The sequence below is a fragment of the Coenobita brevimanus genome, chromosome 8 (assembly GCF_032717465.1).
Source record: "Coenobita brevimanus isolate Jiangsu-jjx chromosome 8, ASM3271746v2, whole genome shotgun sequence".
Lineage (NCBI taxonomy): Eukaryota > Metazoa > Arthropoda > Malacostraca > Decapoda > Coenobitidae > Coenobita > Coenobita brevimanus.
The window spans coordinates 14,795,386-14,813,743 of NC_136961.1; positions in this window are offsets into that span (position 1 = coordinate 14,795,386).

Genomic DNA, 18,358 nt, shown 5'->3' on the forward strand with positions numbered 1-18,358 from the left:
GTTATATGGGTACCACCCAGCTTAGTAAAGGGTTTCCTGGTGTACAGGGAACCATTCGGCTTGTCACTCAGTGTAGAGTCACCCACAAGCAGAAGGAAGAGGAACGCAAAAACAAAACAAAAATACAAAGGTAATAAGACTCGAGAATAAGTACAAACATGTTGTGTATGTATGCAGAAAAAAAAAAAAACGTCATCGACGACGAGGTCACTTAGCTTTTTTCTCCCACATTTTCCTGAGATTACTGTATGATGATTGCTTTAAAAAGGTAAATATGTTTACCAGACCAGGTAAAATGTAGCAGTAAGTAACTCTGAGTAATACAAGGCTTGCTAGGTGGAAAGGACACACACACACACACACACACACACACACACACACACACACACACACACACACACACAGATACAAATATCATAAATGAATTGGCATTACCAGGCTCCTACTTGTCCCCATCATACTTAAGCGTAATAGATGTAGGCATATTTCATCATGGCTGGTGAATAATGTTGTTAGCACACCATGAAAAAAACAGCAGAGGCTTATGTCAGCTGATAATCATAACTTATATTTAGTCGCAGGGAAGAAGAAATAAACGATATGGAGGAGGTGGGAGTACCCATCCTACCTTGACCAATCTCTCTCTCTCTCTCTCTCTCTCTCTCTCTCTCTCTCTCTCTCTCTCTCTTTCATCACCCTGTCTTTTGTGATGTGGCTCTACCTTTACGATCGAGGATGAGGGGTGTGAGGAATAAGGGAGGAGGGGGAGAAGTGGGGATGGTGGGAGTTATAAGGATGGGAAAGAATACCGCATGGGAGTTAAGAGTGTGTGAGGTGGCAAGTGAGAGAGATGGTGTGGTGATGTTACCTGCATCTCTTGGCCATGACAGGCGTTGCGGACTAGTAAATATATTCAAGGTAGGTTTGACAAATTTATTAGATGACAAAGAAAAAACTGTAGCCACAATCATGTGGTAATGATAACTTAGTAGAGACGACAAAAAACAATTATACATATATCATATATATATATATATATATATATATATATATATATATATATATATATATATATATATATATATATTGTTACATAGCCTATGATTTCATCATTCTTTGTATAATTCTAACGTACAGTATGCTGCATGTTTGATCACGATTCGCCTCGTGGCTTCCATAGTGACCAAACTTCCATGTTCTACCTCACTCCCCCCTTCTCCTCCCTTATAGTAGAGTAAGTCGTTCTTTCTGTTGTTCAGAGCAGGAGTGTCAACTCTTTGTCCCCTATGGCTTCATTTGCGCGTCCTTCTTACAAGTTGTATCAAGCTCTGCCGGCCCTTATATAATGAGCTCAGTCACTGCATTAATGGCCACTTAGATCTACTCCTCAATTTGTTCACATCTCTGTCCTCCCCTGTACAGTTGTTATTATTTTTGTGAGTGCTCAGGAAGTCTCCAACCATCTGGCTGCTGTGTAATTTGAGTATAGGTGTTATTACATTTTTTTCTTGTACCCTATAGCATAAGGTGTTGGTTCGTGGGCCTGGTGAGGTTTTTGTGATTAATGTAGAGTTTTACTGTCAGCCAGTAGTAATAATATTTTGTATCTGTAATAATATATCTTGCTTTAACTGAGCATTATCCGGTTTTCTCATTTTATCAGGGCTGGCTTAGTTAAATTTACACTTGCTAATTTCGTGTTAATAGAGGCTATTGCAGTTAACCATATATTTAACCTTTTTTTTGCCATTACATTATCCTTATGAGTCCTGAATGTTTAGTTGTTAGTTTGAGCATTAAACTTTAACTTGTAATTTTACCTAACTCTTTTGTTTTGAACCTGGAACTTTGCGGGACAGTGGTGATTTTAGTGTTCTCATTTGAAGTGTTCATTATCTCTTTCTGTTCCATAACATAAATTTGGCGACCTCGCCAGGATATTCAGGATATTATCATAAGGATATTGCTTGATATTTTGTGACTGTGATTTATTCATGATGTCTACTATTACAAAGAAGAAGGCATATGGTGAATGGTTGGCGAGTAGAGGTAGGGGAGAAGCTGAGAGAGAGAAGAGAGAAGTATATGTGAACAGGAGAAGGGAGGTTAAGGGACTGGTGAAGGAGAGTAAGAAGAAAGTGGATGAAGAGTTTGGGAGGAATCTGAGTGTGAAATGGAGGGAGAGTAAGAAATTGTTTTGGAATGAGGTAAAGAAAGCAAGGCAGTGTGAAAGGGGAAATAGTAGGGGAGTGAAAGATAGGAATAATAGATTGTTGGTGGAGAATGTGGAGATGGAGATGGAAGGAGCACTTTGAGGATTTGTTGAATGTAGGGAGTGAGAGCAGTGTGAGTATAAGTGGTTGGGGAATGGCTGGGAGAAGAAGAGATGAGAGGAGGGAGGAAGAGATCGGTAGGGCGGAAGTAGTGGAAGCGATGAAGAAGATTAAGCTGGGAAAGGCCCCAGGAATTGATGGAGTGTGTGGTGAAATGCTTAGGTATGGGGGTGAGATTGTTGTGGAGTGGATATGGAAGCTGTGTAGATTGGCTTGGGAAGAGGGAAGGGTTCCAGAGGACTGGAAATCAGGTATAATTGTTCCTCTCTACAAAGGAAAAGGGGAAAGAGAAGTTTGTGGTAACCATAGGGGTATTTGCCTTCTTAGTGTGACTGGTAAAATATATGGTAGAATACTCATTGATAGGGTTAGGCATATGACAGAGGAGCTAGTTGGAGAAGAACAAGGGGGATTTAGGAAGGGAAAAGGGTGTGTAGATCAGATATTTGTTCTAAGATGTTTAGTGGAGAAGTATCTAGAGAAGGGAAGGAAAGTGTATGCTGCCATCATGGACTTGGAGAAAGCTTATGACAGAATAGATAGGCAAGGTATGTAGAAGGTATTAAGAATATATGGAGTGGAGGGGAAATTGTTGAGTGCTGTGAAGAGTATGTACGAGGGAGCTAGGGCTACGGTGTGAGTGGATGGTGAGCTGAGTGAGTTCTTTGATCTCAGTGTGGGACTGAAACAGGGGTGTGTGATGTCTCCATGGCTGTTTAATATATATATGGATGGGGTTGTAAAGGAGGTGCAAGGTAGGGCAGTGGATGTGGGGCTGGGCCTAATGAATGAGGGTGAGATTTGGAAGCTTCCAGTGTTGCTGTTTGCTGATGATACAGTATTGTTGAGTGAAGATGAATGGGAGTTGCAAGGTTTGGTAAATGAATTTGGGACAGTGTGTAGGAGGAGGAAGCTGAAAGTTAATGTAAACAAAAGTAAAGTTATGGTGTTTGAGAGGAATGAAGTCACAGAGTGTGCAGTGAGGATGGATGGTGAGGATATGGAGAATGTGAGTGCATTCAAGTACTTGGGTAGTGTGATGAGTAAGGATGGAACTTTGGGGGATGAAGTATGTGAAAGGGTACAGCAGGGATGGAAGGTTATTGGTACACTGAAAGCAGTGATGAGAAATAGGGAGGTGAGTATGGAAGTTAAGAAGTCACTGCATGATGGTATTGTGATCCCTACCCTGACGTATGGAATCGAGGCGTGGACCTTGCAAGAGGGGAACAAATCAAGAGTGAGAGCAGTGGAAATGAGTTACTTGAGAGGAGCATGTGGAGTGACGTGGAGGGACAGGTTGACGAACGAAGAAGTGAAGGAACATTGTGGGGTAGATGTGGTTGTGGTCGAGAAGATTAGGAGAAATACACTGAGGTGGTTTGGACATGTGGAGAGAATGGAGAATGAAAGACTGACTAAGAGGGTGTATGTAGGTGAGGTGGAGGGAGGGAGAGGGAGGGGTAGACCGAGGATGAGGTGGAGGGATGGAGTTGAGAGGTATATGAGGGAGGGGGGGGTGAGTTGGGGGGAGGGTAGTCAAATGGTGGGTGACAGAGTGACTTGGAGGCGTTTTGTCTGCGGCCACCCTTTGCGGGATTAGGGCGTCGGGCTATAGATAGATAGATAGATAGTCTACTATTACTACGCTTGATGAAGCCAAAGATTCTTTGTCAAATGTGCAAACAGTGTGTGATGTAGAAAAGAGAACAAAGAATGAACTTAAGCTTGTTGCTCAACAATTGGGAATTGCTGTTCACTCTCATCATTCTAAAGATCAAATTGTTGGCATGATTAATAAAAGCTTGTTTGATGTAACTCCTCCAGATGAACAAACGCAGATTGAAATAGCTAAGTTACAGCTAGCCCTTCAGGAGGCTCGTGCTAAAGAGGCTGAGTTTCAGGCACTTTCTAAGGAGGCTGAGTCTCAGGCTCGTATTCAGGAGGCACAGATTGAACTTGCTAGGATTCAGGCAGACCATGAGTATCGCATGAAACAAGGTGGAACTGGATCATCTAGCTCTGATGATTCTGATGTGGCTGAAAATGTTAAACTTGTCCCTCCTCTTAATGAATCTGATTTAACAAAGTATTTTCAGTTGTTTGAGAGGGTAGCTACAGGTTTTAATTGGCCCAAAAAGTATTGGTCAGTACTCCTTCAGACTGTTCTCACCGGTAAAGCTCAAGTAACTTATGCATCTTTGCCTCAGGATCAATCTGATAATTATGATGTAGTTAAGAGCTTGATTCTTAAGGCCTATGAGCTTGTTCCTGAAGCCTATAGAGTAAAATTTAGGACAACTTATAAGCAAGATAAGCAATCCCATGCTGAGTATGCAAAAATCAAAGAAGATCTGTTAGAGCAGTGGTTAAATTCTAAGAATGTATATTCTGATTTTGATAAATTTAAGCAGATGATTTTGCTGGAGGACTTCAAAAGGTGTATTAATAAAGATGTAAGCCTATATCTTCATGAGAAAAGAATAGATAATTTGTCTGATGCTGCAGTTTTAGCTGATGAATATGTTCTCACTCACAAGAGATATTCTAGAGAATAAAGGAAAGCTGAGAGTAAGTACGTTGCCTCTACTCAGAGTACAGGTAACAGGAAAGAGAATAAAGATGATGTTTCTCAGGAAGTAAATACCAGCTTCACCTCTAGATTTCAGAAAAATAAATGTACTTATTGTAGTAAGCTTGGTCATACTACGGAGAAATGTTTCAGGAGACAGCGTGATGTGAACAAAAAGGAGTCTTTAAATATTCAGTCAATTGGTCTAGTGTCCACCCTTGAGAGTTCCCAGAATTCTTTAACCGAGTTAACTGAACCTGCTTTGAGGGGTAAATTAAATTCTCATGATGAAACTCCTCTTTTGAGCAGTAATGTGGGTGACACTCTCAAGAGTTCATGTGCTAATTTCCTGTCTGATGGTTTTGTCAGTCCCCTGGACAGTAATAACAGGAAATCAGTTAAAATATATCGTGATACAGTTGCTTGCCAATCCCTTATGCTGACCAGTGTTCTAGCCTCTAATGTTAATTCCTCTGATGAAATTGTAATCTTACAAGGTGTATGGAATAATTACTTCTCTGTCCCTCTGTGCAGAGTGAATTTAGAGTCTGGTTTTGTTAATGGTTCCGTTATGGTTGGGTTGGTTGAGACACTCCCAATGTCAGGTGTAACTTTCTTACTAGGAAATGATATTGGTGGAAGTCAAGTGTGTCCAGCTCCTCAGTTGTCTAGTGAACCAGTGACTGCAACCCGGGATTGTGATATCCCTGACGTGTTCTCTGCATGTGCTGTCACTAGGGCTAAATCTAAAGTTACTGGTGACTTAGAGGATAATGATGATGATGATGTTATCCTTGCTGACACTTTTCTTGCTAATTTGGACCACTCACCAGATGAGGCAGTACCCCGTAGTGTTGATAATTTGTCTCGTCAAGAGCTGGTTGAGTTGCAGGTTGCTGACCCTGAGTTGAAAGGTCTAGCTAACTCTGCTTGCAGTGAGGAGGAGTCAGCTGGTCCTTCTACTTGTTATTATATCAAGTCAGGAGTACTTATGAGGAAGTGGAGACCCCCAACAGCATCAGCCAACTGTGAATGGGAGGTTGTACATCAAGTTGTCATCCCTCGTGTTTGTAGGCATGATATCATTAGAGTGGCTCGTGATTCCAGTTTGGCAGGACACCTTGGAGTGAGGAAGACTGTGGCACGCATTTTTTAAACACTTCTACTGGCCAGGTATCTTCAGAGATGTTTCCTGGTATTGTAAGTCTTGTCACACCTGTCAAGTTGTGGGGAAGTGTAATCAGACCGAAAAGGTTGCACCTCTAGTTCCCATTCCTCCTTTTGAGGCGCCATTCACCCGAGTGTTGGTGGATATTGTGGGCCCTCTTCCTAAGACTTCTTCAGGATTTTCTTATGTGTTGACCCTGATTGATATGGCTACTCGTTATCCTGAAGCCATTCCACTTAGAAATATCTCAGCAAAGAATGTGGTTAAGGAAATGCTAGGGTTCTTCACCAAGTTTGGTGTGCCCAAGGAGGTACAGTCAGACCGGGGAAGTAATTTCATGTCAAATGTTTTCAAGCAGTCTCTGAAGGAGTTGGGCATCACCAAGATCACGTCTTCAGCTTACCATCCTCAGACCCAAGGAGCGTTGGAGAGATATCATCAAACACTCAAATCAATGCTCAGGAAATACTGTTTGGAACATCAGAAAGACTGGGATAAAGGTCTTCCATTCGTTGTATTTGCCACAAGAGAATCTCCAAATGAATCACTGGGCTTCTCACCCTTTGAACTACTGTTTGGCCATGAAGTAAGAGGACCCCTTAAGCTACTCAAGGAATGCTGGCTCTCGGAGGAAGATGACGTCAACCTGCTGGAGTATGTGATGAAGTTCAAAGAACGGCTGTCCACTGCTTTACAGCTGGCGAGAGAGAATTTAGGAGCTGCTCAGGAGAAGATGAAGACTTGGTATGATAAGAAGTCCAGGTTACGCCACTTTCAGCCAAGAGATCAGGTTTTGATTCTGCTACCGGTGCATGGGCAACCTCTTCAAGCCAAGTTAGTGGTCCTTATTTCGTGGAGAAGAAACTCAGTGATGTCAACTATGTCATCGCCACACCAGATCGTAGAAAGAACAAGCAACTTTGTCACATCAACATGCTAAAGTTATATCACAGGCGGGACGAAAATAACCCAGTCTGCACTGTAGCTGTTCCACCCGAGTCTGCAAGTGAAGTTCTCCCATGCAGCATGAGCCTGAGTGATAGTTTGGGGAAGAATCCTGATATCATGAATGATCTCCAGACTAAGCTTTCTCATCTAGCTCCCGAGGAAAGGCAGGAGTTTTCGGCATTACTGCAGGAGTACCCGCAAGTGTTCCGTGCCACTCCAGGAAGAACCACTGTGTTGATGCATGATGTCGATTGTGGAGACGCAAAGCCAATTAAACTGTCTCCTTACCGTGTGAACCCAGTTAAAGTTCCTCTCATCCAGAAGGAGCTTGGCTACCTGTTGGACCTCAAGATGATTGAGCCCTGTCAGAGCGAGTGGAGTTCTCCTGTCACTCTAGTCCCTAAGCCAGGTGGGTCACAGCGGCTTTGCATCGACTACAGACGTGTTAATCAGATAACCAAAACAGACACTTACCCTCTTCCTTGCGTTGAAGATTGCATAGACAAGATCAGAAAGGCTAGGTACATAAGTAAGTTTGATTTGTTAAAGGGATACTGGCAAGTACCTATGACTGAACGTGCTAGGGAGATCTCACGTTTTGTAACACTAGGAAAGACTTTTGCATGTTCTGTAATGCCATTTGGTATGAAGAATGCACCAGCCACATTTCAGAAGCTCATGAATGTTGTAACAGGGTTTGGCAGGGTGTGTTGTTTATATTGATGATGTATTAATCTTCAGTGACAACTGGAAAGATCACCTATGCCATGTCAGTAAATTTCTTGAGCGTTTGGTTCAGGCTAATCTTGTAGCAAATTTATCGAAGTGTGAGTTTGGTCAAGCTAAAGTTCAGTACCTTGGGTACGTAATTGGTGATGGACACGTTGCACCACCAGCAGCTAAGGTTCAGGTTATAAGTGACCTTCCCAGACCTAAAAGTAGGAAAGAGCTACAAAGATTTTTGGGAATGGTAGGTTATTACAGGAGATGTGTTCTTAACTTTTCAATTTTTGTATCACCACTTACAGACCTACTGAAAAAGGGAGTTAAATTTGTCTGGACTGATAACTGTGAATCCTCTTTCAGCAAACTTAAAGCTATCCTATTAAGTCAGCCAGTGCTCGCTACTCCAAATTTTGCTAAACCTTTTAAGATGGCTGTTGATGCAAGTGATACAGGAGCTGGGGCTGTTTTGCTGCAAGAGGATTGTCACGGTTTTTTTTTTTTTAATAACACGGTGTATTTAATATAAATGCTAAATATTGTGTAATTGATAATAATATTCAATAATATTGAAGAGCAGGGACAATGATCGTCTTACTAAATCAAGCAATGATTACTTTATGCTGACTTCTTCGCACGATTCTCTAAGAACGAGAATTTATAAACTTCCTCAACAGTACACAGCAGAGACTAATTACTCAATTGCTGTTTCTTAGTACTGTTAGCCTCTGGAGAAAGTTACTTCACCCCTGACAATAAATAACTAATACTAATAATATTATCAGGCTCTTGCTGGTGCCTAACTCCTAGGAGGCACAACGGATTTTAAGCTTAATACACAAGACTGGCCTAAGTACCAGTTATGAATAGCAAACGCTTATGCAAGCTAGGAGCTATAAGGGAAATAAGCTTAATTATGGAGACATGAAACAAGAGTTTACATTACATTAAGCTCAAGAAAAAGAAGTTAAATTTATTGATTACAAAATAAATTTAACGTTACATTTCAAATCAAATTAATGAGATCGCACTCACTCACTCACACAAGAGCTAAATCCTTACGCCTAGGAAAAACACCTTAATTAAACTCTTAAGACTAGGAAAATGAAAAGAAATACTGGTCAATGAATGCTGTGTATCACCCAAGAAAGGGTGGGAGCTCTGGAGAATTGTACTAGTGGAGCTTGGGTGCTAGCTGACCTCTCCTCTCACACTTCTTGAGCACAGAACCTCTCTCCGTCACAACAAACACTGGACTCCTAAGTCGTGGGAAAAAAATGGGAGCGATAGGCCACATTTTTTAACGGTCGAGTGAGCAAAACGCACCCAAAACAAATCGCTCAGCGGAAGCACTAATGTCTCACACAGAGACGATCACATATGACAATGAAAAATTGATTTGACAAAGCTTCCGTCCGAATGAGCAGTTAACTGAACGATACACAGTGAGTTTTCCACTAATAGTTCGTGGCTTCTCACAAAAGGGAAATGTCGCGAATTTGATTCATGACATTACGCCCCTACAAAATTAAATTTTTTCCTTACGGGAAAAAATTTGTGGATATATATATATATATATATATATATATATATATATATATATGTGTGCACATCCTAACTCAGTCACACAAGATTCACACTGTGGTGTGTGTGCTATGCTGCTACAGGAGAAAGTCGCAGTCGCCAGTGAGCGAAAAAAAAAAACTCGTATTTACGTTAATGGAAGCAAGCTTGAGGGAAATACTCCATGACGACGGTGAAAATCCTGTACTCAGGTCAAACTGAGCGAAAATTAGCTACATTTACACTGACAACTAATTGTTGTGTAGCGTGGTGTATGTAATACACGGTGTAGGTGTGACAGTTGTAGTGTAACCGTACCTACGTGTAAAATGACATAGTAAATAATAACATGGCGACAACGAAGGCAGAGGAGAAGAGGTGGCAGCATGTGGCAGACAATCAGCTGGCCTGCACAGCAAAACTGCTACACCCATTGCTGTACCTGCAAAACCAATTAAGGTGGAGCATCAAAAGTGTCAATGAGACAAAATTCTTATTAAGTTACAATTACTCTCTCTGCCTAGCAATCAGTACATGCTACGAAAAGTATGCTTTGGCTGAAAAATACAAGTGACAGCCTAAGCTTCGTACATTCGAGGTCGCCATTAATTATAGCACACGATTACTGTCAGCAAGTTGAAAATCCTTGTGCAAACTCGGGTCTTCCATAGCCTCGAACTGCACACGGGTCCTCAACCTGTGCCTTAACCTACAGTACTTATATTAGTATCGGGGAGCTGAGAATCCTTGTGCAAACTCGGGTCTTCCATAGCCTCAAGTCGCCTCTGCAGAGTTCTCACTTCCCCCTTAACCTACAGTACTTATATTAGTATCGGGGAGCTGAGAATCCTTGTGCAAACTCGGGTCTTCCATAGCCTCAAGTCGCCTCTGCAGAGTTCTCACTTCCCCCTTAACCTACAGTACTTATATTAGTATCGGGGAGCTGAGAATCCTTGTGCAAACTCGGGTCTTCCATAGTCTCGAGTCGCCTCTGCGGAGTTCTCTCTCGAACTTCCCCCTTAACCTACAGTACTTATATTAGTATCGGGGAGCTGAGAATCCTTGTGCAAACTCGGGTCTTCCATAGCCTCAAGTCGCCTCTGTGGAGTTCTCACTTCCCCCTTAACCTACAGTACTTATATTAGTATCGGGGAGCTGAGAATCCTTGTGCAAACTCGGGTCTTCCATAGCCTCGAGTCGCCTCTGCGGAGTTCTCAAACTTCCCTTAACCTATGGTACATAATATGTATGTACAGGACCTGGACATACTGTGTCCTGTGGGGCCAATGGGCGAGACGTCAGGTCTGCACCCACTTCACCACTACCTTGTCTCTCAACTGATGCAGAGATTACAGGTGTGGTTACAAATGGCACAGGAAGGACATGTCCCTGATTGGTGGTGTTACTTTGACACACACTGCAGGAATGGACAAAACTATCTATGTCTCGTCCCATCCCTGGCCAGAAAAAGTCAGCTCGGATACGGCCCTGGGTCTTCCTTTTGCCCATGTGACCTCCTGAGGCCGAACAATGACCCCATTGTAACACTGCTAGGCGGTACTTGGCGGGAACGACAAACTGCAGTCGAACCTCGCCCTCGGGTGTTCATGACTCACGGTAGAGCTGTCCTTGTTTACGAAGGAACTTGGCTCGACCTCCCCGTGAATACTTAATCACTCGACCCTTTTGTTTGTTCCGCACGGCAGCAAGTGTTGGGTCAGAATGTTGTTCTTGTACAACAAGTTGACTACACATCAGATCTTGCAGCGATTCAATGATCACTGGGGTGACACAGTCTGGAGCCTCAGCCATGGCTCGTGTTACCGCAGCAGCCGAAGTCTGAGTAGCGTCATCATCGGAGCAACTATCCTTGACTCTGTGAATGTTACCTACAATTAGGTCAAATAAAGGTTCTGGCATGACAACTGCGAATGTCGTACCAGTATAAAATGGAGATGCCACCTGGATACATGCCTCAGGGAACAATCTCACTGATCCATCAATAAGGTTTGCATGGATCTGTCGACCTGTATACTGCTCAGGCCGAACTAGACTCTGCTTGACAGAGCAACCTGAGGAACCATTATCTCTCAGGACCTTCACAGGAATGTCTCCCACAAACCCTGGCTGAACAAGGAAGGTACTGTCACCTGTGGGAGGGCCTGTGGAGGAAGCAGCTAGCCACTCATGAGGCTGCTGAATTGATGCGGCAAACATTGTGCCTTGAGAATTATATTGGGAAGATGGAACATTGGCCATCTGTGGAGGGGGGTTCACTGTCACTGTGGGACTAGTGAACTGTGGGGGAGTACCCATACTGGTAGGGACGTGACCACCATGCTGCTGCTGAGGAATGAAGGCTGCGTTCGCTTCCTGCCTCTTTTGAGCTGGTGGTGAAAAAGTTTGTCCCGACGGTCGGTTGCGTGGCTGATACTGCTGCTGGTTAGGGTACGTGTTGTACCTCTTCCAGTCAGGTTTCTGAGTGTTTTGCCCCTGGTCCTTCCACTGCGGTTTTGGACCTTGGCCATTATTCTGAGAACGGCCTTGGTGCTGGGATTCAGTCTGAGATGGCTTCCCAGACTTGGCAGTATCTTTTCTGCTGTTCCAGGTGTTTTGCTTACGAGTTTGATACCCATATGCAGTAAAGAATGCGTCAGCCTTTTCTGTCATTTGGCTGGCATCTTTCACCTGGCAGATCTTAAGCTGTGCTATGAGCTCAGCAGGCCACGACTTCTCTAGCTGTGTACGCAGCATAAGGTCAATTATCCCCTCACGCGTGGAAGGAGTTTCATCTTTCTCCATCCACTCATTTAAGTAAGCAGTGAGACGATCAAGGAACTGAACAGCTGTCTCCTTGTCTTGGAGACGAGCTCGCATGACCTGAACTTTGGCGTCGTCTACTGTGAGACCATACGCCTTAATGAGTGCAGCTTTCATCATCTCATATGTGAGATTGTCTCCACGAATTCTGTGGAGAATATCGAGGGCAGGGCCCTCAAATAAACTAAGAAATTGGATCCACTTAGCTGCCTCATCCAGTTGGTACATGTCTGCCATGTCCTCAAAACGAGCTATGTATGGCTCGATTCGCTCGCTTTCCTTGTATGAAGGAAGCTTGATGCGTGGGGTCGCCAGGACATGTGCAGGGAGAACGTTCGTGGAGCTTGGACCAACTGCACCAGACGTGTCTGAAACCAAGGAATCTCGCTTGAGCTTCAGCACTTCAAGTTCATGTTATTCTCGTGCCTCACGTTCGGCACGCTCATATTCACGTTGTTCCCGCTTGTATTCGCGTTGTTCTCGCTCACGTTCATGTTGTTCACGCTCGTATTCGCGCTCTTTCTCACGCTGCTCTTGTTCATATGCACGCTCTCTTTCATGTTGTTCGCGCTGTTCTCGCTCGTATTCGCACTGCATCTTACGCTCTTCACGGGCATCATTCTCACGCTGCTGCTCCTGATTATGCCATGAGAGTATATACTCTTTAATTTCGGTTGGGTCTGTAAGACCCATACCTTTGGCTTCCTGTAAAAATATGGTGGTAGCCATGACGCTAATTTACTAAGCAAACCGAAACTGAGTACTGACTGCTTCGCAAACGAATGCTAATAACACAAATAAAGAATACAGACACAAGCTAGTGGTGACCAGTCTTATCTAGTTAACTGGCAAAGATTAAAGCAAAAATGCAAATAACTGAGAACTCTCAATAATTAACACAATGGGTACGGCGGCTACCCAGGAGCGAATAAAATCGTCTGGCATTACCGAGAATAAAGAACTAAATAGAGTTAAATACTCTGTGGATTAATAAAGCAAAAATTCACTTGCTAAATTAACGGTAAACACCAGTAAACTTGTGCCTATAAACTTTAATTATAAATACCTAAATATGAACGAGTGAGCACTATCTCGTGAATAGCTTAAGAGCTAGGAGTTAATATCCTGGAATGAGGTCGCCAATTGTCACGTTTTTTTTTTTTTTTATAAATATCACGGGGTTTTTAAAATAAATGCTAAATATTATTTAATTGATAATAATATTCAATAATACTGAAGAGCAGGGACAATGATCGTCTTACTAAATCAAGCAACGATTACTTTACGCTGACTTCTTCGCACGATTCTCTAAGAACGAGAATTTATAAACTTCCTCAACAGTACACAGCAGAGACTAATTACTCAATTGCTGTTTCTTAGTACTGTTAGCCTCTGGAGAAAGTTACTTCACCCCTGACAATAAATAACTAATACTAATAATGATATCAGGCTCTTGCTGGTGCTTAACTCCTAGGAGGCACAATGTATTTTAAGCTTAATACACAAGACTGGCCTAAGTACCAGTTATGAATAGCAAACACTTATGCAAGCTAGGAGCTATAAAGGAAATAAGCTTAATTATGGAGACATGAAACAAGAGTTTACATTACTTTAAGCTCAAGAAAAAGAAGTTAAATTTATTGATTACAAAATAAATTTAACGTTACATTTCAAATCAAATTAATGAGATTGCACTCACTCACTCACACAAGAGCTAAATCCTTATGCCTAGGAAAAATACCTTAATTAACCCCTTAACCGCGGGGCGTCACTTTCGTGATGCTTGGGAGCAAGGGATCATACCGTGGGGCGTCGCTTTTGTGATTCTGTGTTATTTTGAATTCACCCGGGCTTCCAAGTGGGGGCTTGTATCATCTATCAGTACTGCCAATGTCCAACACTAGTCAGCACTCCTAATCTCATCTGTACTCCCATCCATTGTTGACAATTTAGCCATTTCTCCCCATTCTTGACTCCCCTCCCTACCCCCCCTCTATTACTCTATCCTCTCGTCTGCCCGGCCGTGCTACGCTAAGTAAATCTTCCCTGGTATAATTCATTGATTTCATCCATTGAAATAAGCCCTATGTCCTATTCTTATACCAAATAATATATACAAGAAAGAAATAAGGTAAGTGAGAGTGCCATACACCTGGAATTGGCTAATTATCACCTGACACCTCACGTGCACTCGTTCGCTAATTTTCGCTGTTTTCTTCCCCTTGAAATATGCCGTATAATCTATTTTCGTAATAAATATACATGTAAGGAGGGAAGGGAGAAGCCTAAGTGATATTTACATTCACCTCGAACTACCTAATTTATAATGTATTGTCTAGATTTCCTGTCAATCATTTCAGTGCTAGACATAGCTGTTTCAAGAGCTAACATTGGTAGCTCTGAATAACCCCTAAGTAGGCCTCCATCCCGGCCTTCTGTTATCAGTTTACTCTCATCTTCCGAAGTGAGGGTACGTATGTTTCTTCTTGCTGACTTCAAGGAGTTTTTCACCCCCATGCAAAGGGCCCTGTGACCTTTACCCCCTACTAAACCTCATGTGGAAAGAGGTAAAGGGCTGACAATTGATAAAAGAGTGACTACGACCTTTCTATTGAGTAAAACAGTGCAAGTGGAATTGTAAATAATGTGTAAATAATGTGTAAACAGCAAGTGAAAGTAATGAATGTAAATATACGTGAATAATGGAAAATAGTTTTATAAGTTACTTCAAGTGACAGTGCATAACACAGTGTAAATAAAATAGAAATGTAAATAACGTAAATAAAATAGAGAACATAAATAGAAATGTAAATGAGTAGTATTATAAGAATACGAGTATATACCCTAGGAGTAATGAAAGTGAAAGTGTCACTCTAGCATGTCTGAATGCTATGAGTTATGAGAGTGAAGATGAAAGTGACATTCACTCTAAATGCTAGTATACAGGAAGAGAAAGTGAATGCTGCATATTTTACTGAAAGAAATTGAATCCCTACAGTGACAATAAACTAATACTACTGAAGGAAACTTATGGATAAAGACTGTAGATATATATAAGTGTTGTATAGTAATAGAAATATAAAGTGTGAGGGGTTTTATGAATAATAAATGACAGAGTACCAAGAGCGAACTAGTGCCAGTGCGACGATCAGACGCGCTCGTAATTTCCATTGCTTTCACAGTGTTTTTTTTTTTTTACTATGGATCCCAAACTACTTGAGAATTGTAGAATAGTGTTTATAGTGTTTGTATCTGGCTGTGGTAATCATATTACGGGTTGTCGGGAAGTGTAAAGTGGAGACTTCGTTACCCTACTTCAGAGGTCTCCACAAGTCCTACGGTAAAAGACGAAGGCTCAACAATCATTCCAGGAGAAAGCTGAAGGTATGTGCCATAAGCATATTTAATTTTATTATTCTAGGACTAATAACTGATTTTTGGCAAATATTTTTTGAGAGTCCGTCGGAGCTCAAATAACCCCGCGGGACACGCAAGTCATTGGTAAACAAGCCCGCGATGTAGGGGTTAAACTCTTAAGACTAGGAAAACGAAAAGAAATACTGGTCAATGAATGCTGTGTATCACCCAAGGAAGGGTGGGAGCTCTGGAGAACTGTACTAGTGGAGTTTGGGTGCTAGCTGACCTCTCCTCTCACACTTCTGGAGCACAGAACCTCTCTCCGTCACAACAAACACTGGACTCCTAAGTCGGGGGAAAAAATGGGAGCGATAGGCCACATTTTTTAACGGTCGAGTGAGCGAAACGCGCCCAAAACAAATCGCTCAGCGGAAGCGCTAATGTCTCACACAGAGACGATCACGTATGACAATGAAAAATTGATTTGACAAAGCGTCCGTCCGAATGAGCAGTTAACTGAACGATACACAGTGAGTTTTCCACTAATAGTTCGTGGCTTCTCACAAAAGGGAAATGTCGCGAATTTGATTCGTGACAAGGATGATCAGGGTATTGACCACCCTGTATCTTATTACAGTAAGAAGTTCACTCCACCTCAAAAGAACTACTCAACTATTGAGAAAGAGCTTTTGGCCTTGATTTTGGGTTTACAGCATTTTTCATTTTATTTGTGTTCTGGTTTTGACCTCATAGTCATTTATACCGATCATAACACACTGAAATTCCTTAATAAGTTTAAAGATAAAAATCAGAGATTGACAAGATGGAGTCTACTTCTTCAGGAGTATTCATTAGACATACAACATGTCAAGGGGAAAGAAAATGTCATTGCAAATTGCTTATCTAGACTTTAGACAGATTGTTTTAGAGTAATAAGAAATTTCCTTTGTAAATTTTTTTTTTTTTTGTGGGGAGGTGTTACATAGCCTATGATTTCATGATCCCTTGTATAATTCTAACATACAGTATGCTGCATGTTTGATCACGATTCGCCTCGTGGCTTCCATAGTGACCAAGCTTCCGTGTTCTACCTCACTCCCCCCTTCTCCTCCCTTATAGTAGAGTAAGCCGTTCTTTCTGTTGTTCAGAGCAGGAGTGTCAACTCTTTGTCCCCTATGGCTTCATTTGCGCGTCCTTCTTACAAGTTGTATCAAGCTCTGCCGGCCCCTATATAATGAGCTCAGTCTCTGCATTAATGGCCACTTAGATCTACTCCTCATTTTGTTCACATCTCTGTCCTCCCCAATACAGTTGTTATTATTTTTGTGAGTGCTCAGGAAGTCTCCAACCATCTGGCTGCTGTGTAATTTGAGTATAAGTGTTATTACATTTTTTTTCTTGTACTGTATAGCATAAGGTGTTGGTTCGTGGGCCTGGTGAGGTTTTTGTGATTAATCTAAAGTTTTACTGTCAGCCAGTAGTAATAATATTTTGTATCTGTAATAATATATCTTGCTTTAACTGAGCATTATCCGGTTTTCTCATTTTATCAGGGCTGACTTAGATAAATTTACACTTGCTAATTTCGTGTTAATAGAAGCTATTGCAGTTAACCATATATTTAACCTGTTTTTTGCCATTACATTATCCTTATGAGTCCTGAATGTATAGTTGTTAGTTTGAGCATTAAACTTTAACTTGTAATTTTACCTAACTCTTTTGTTTTGAACCTGGAACTTTGCGGGACAGTGGTGATTTTAATGTTCTCACTTGAAGTGTTCATTATCTCTTTCTGTTCTGTAACAATATATATATATATATATATATATATATATATATATATATATATATATATATATATATATAAAATGAAGGAACTGACAGTCCCCATCCCCACCCACAGCTTTTCCCTCCTTCCTTCTTGCTTTCAATCTCTCGTCTTTCCTTCTCCCATCTTTACCACTGCCTCATTGGTGGTGTGTCTCGACGAGAGGTGTAGGTCAGAGTTAGTGAAGTGTAAAGAGAGAATGCCGGTTTGCATGCATGTGCCAAGGGTAGGGTAAAGATACGAGGTGTCGGGGGTAGAGTAATGCTGGTGAGACACGAAGTGTGAGGTAGAGGGTATAGAGAGGCGATGGAAGGGTTGTAATTTTTTTTTTTTTTTTACAATAACAGAACATAGGAATGAAAAACAAATGAATAAAGAAAAAATAATACATACACTAGATTACAGGTGCCCGCCACGAAAAAAAATTGTAACAGTTTGACTTAACTGAAACAGCTGTAGGTTGAAGTTGGGGGGGGGGAGCCACTCTGGGAAAGTGAGTTTCAGTGATATGCAGTTCGGGGAATAAGAGAATTCTGATTGGCAGACGTTCTGCAATATGGCAGTGCGACAGTCCAGTCATGAGCGCCGCCATACACCTGAGTAGCATGGGGGAAGGTGTGGAGACGTGGCACAATGGCTGTAACTTCGTCTGAGTACTGTATTTGCCATAAAAATATCTGTAAAATAATGCAAGGGATACAACGTTCCTTCTTACTTGTAGGGGAAGTAGTTCATTTGTAATAGTAGGGTTACAGTATAAATAATTTTAACAGCTTTGTTCCGAATTTTGCCCTGTTGTTTTAGTGCAACCTCTCCACATGCTTTTCACAAGGATGAGTAATACTCCAGATGTGAGCACACATAACTCTTGTAAATTATAGCTAACTGCTTGACAGTGAAGAAGTTGCGGACTTTGTACAATAACCCAAGTTTCTTTGAGGCAGCTTTAGCAAGTGATCTATCGAGAGGTCAAGCTGAGGTCATTGTTAGGTAAAACACCGAGAATTTCAATACGTTTAGAGACAGGAATATTAGTAGCATTGAAT